General features: G+C 58.5%; 1 protein-coding gene across 1 annotated transcript in view; it reads left to right on the top strand.

The window, feature by feature from the left end:
* Positions 1 to 240: 240 nt before the first annotated feature.
* TICAM1 (toll-like receptor adaptor molecule 1) overlaps positions 241 to 1,850 on the top strand; it is a 22,760-nt gene continuing 21,150 nt past the window's right edge. Inside the window, exon 1 of the mRNA XM_011967368.1 lies at positions 241 to 385. The gene's annotated coding sequence lies outside the window, so the exon portion shown is untranslated. The remainder of the gene's footprint in view (positions 386 to 1,850) is intronic.

The following is a 1,850-nucleotide window of genomic DNA, read 5'->3' as shown; positions in this document are numbered from 1 at the left end:
ACTTTCTCATCTGGGCCCCCAGCCCAGATGACTGTGGGCTCCCCAGGGCAGATGCGAGTTCTTCTGGCCCCCTGCACACAGTAGGTGCTCACACTTGCTGAACGTGACCGCAAGGGCTGGGAAGAGAGGGCACGGGTGCGGGGCGCCCCAGGGACTTTCCCGGTGCTGCGGGGCAGGACTCCGAAACCGTGACCTCACGTCCCACACCCACCCAGGACACGGAAGGGGCGGTGCGTTTCCTTCCCAGGGCGGGAGCCGCGGGGTGGAGCCAGCGCCCTCAGCGCGCTGAGGTCTGCGGGAACCTCCGCAGAAGTCCCGGCCCCCAGGACCCCAGGACCCCAGGACCCTAAGACCCAGTGGCGCAGCCGGCAGCCCCGGATCTCTGGTAGGTGGGGAAGCGGCGAGGACTGGCCAGAGGTGGAGAAAGTGTCGGGGGTGTGGAGGGTGGCCCTGCGCCCGCGCCGTTCGCCAGGACTCCAGGCCACCTGGCCTCCCTCTTAGGGCCCCGGGGAGGCCTGGCGCCGCGCGTTGGGAGGTTGACGTTCCCCTCAACCTCCAGCTCTCCTCGCTGGTGGCCCAGATCCTCCCCTACTGTCGGGATCCTCCCCAGCACCCGGGTTTCCTCCCCTACAGCCTGACCCCTCCCCCAAACCCCAGATTCCTCCCCAACACCCAGGATTCCTACCTGAAACCCCATATTCCTCCTCACCCCAAATTCCTGAGCCCCAAGCTTCCTACCTGACACCCGATATTTCAACACCCTGAATTTCTCCCTGACGCCCAAAATTCCTCCCTGACATGCAGGATCCTTCCCCAATACCCCAGATTCCTCCCGGACACCCCAAATTCCTCCGGGACACCAAGGATCCCTCTCTGACACCCTGGATTCTTCCCCAACACCCAGGATCTCTCCCCAATACCCCAGATTCCTCCCTGACACCCAGGATCCCTCCCCAACATCCCAAATTCCTTCCTGACACCCCGAATTCTTCCCTGAGACCCAGGATCCCAACCTCACACCCTATACCACCCCACACCTTCTTCCTTTCTCCCCCTCCTAACGGTTATCCAGTCACATGGGTTTCCTCACTGTTCCTCCAGCTAGCCAGGCGCAATCCTGCCCCAGGGCCTTTGGGCAGGTGGCTTCACCTTCAGGGAGCTTTCCTCCCTGATCTCCACCCAGCCTCCTCCCTCAGCTCGTTCAGGTCTCAGCTCAATGTCACCTCCTGTCCCCAAAGGCCTCCCTTGACCACCATGGTCCCCTGTAGCCCCTTCCCAGCCAGTCTCTCAGAGCCACACAGCCCCCAGCTCATGGCTTTCACAGTACTTTTCATTCTCTGAAATGATCTTGGGTTATTTTCCCACTTACTGTTGGTCTCCCTGAACCAGACGAGGAGCTCTGTGAGAGCAGATGTGCTTGCCTTGATATGCAGTGGCACTTTGAACAGTTCCTGGACCTAGTAAATGCTCAATAAATGCATACACAACGCATGAAAGACTGTATGACAGTGTGGGAGGAAGAGTGGGAGAGAAGGGCACGTTTCAGATGCGGTTAAAACATTTAAAAAGGACGAGGTGGGAGGATCGCTTGAGCCCAGGGGTTCAAGACAAGCCTGGGCAACATAGCAAGACTCCATTTCTACAAAAAAATTAAAAAAGAAAGTTAGCCAGGTGCAGTGTTTATGCCTATAATCCCAACACTTTGGGAGGCTGAGGCAGGAGGATTGCTTGAGCCCTGGAGCCTGGGTAACATAGGTGAGACCCTGTCTCTACCAAAAATACAAAAATTAGCCAGGTGTGGTGCCACACACCTGTAGTCCCAGCTACTCAGGAGGCTGAGGTCGGAGGAT

The sequence above is a fragment of the Mandrillus leucophaeus genome, unplaced genomic scaffold (genome assembly GCF_000951045.1).
Source record: "Mandrillus leucophaeus isolate KB7577 unplaced genomic scaffold, Mleu.le_1.0 Scaffold8, whole genome shotgun sequence".
NCBI lineage: Eukaryota > Metazoa > Chordata > Mammalia > Primates > Cercopithecidae > Mandrillus > Mandrillus leucophaeus.
Note: the sequence above shows the minus strand (reverse complement) of the source record. Positions and strands in the feature narration are given on the sequence as shown.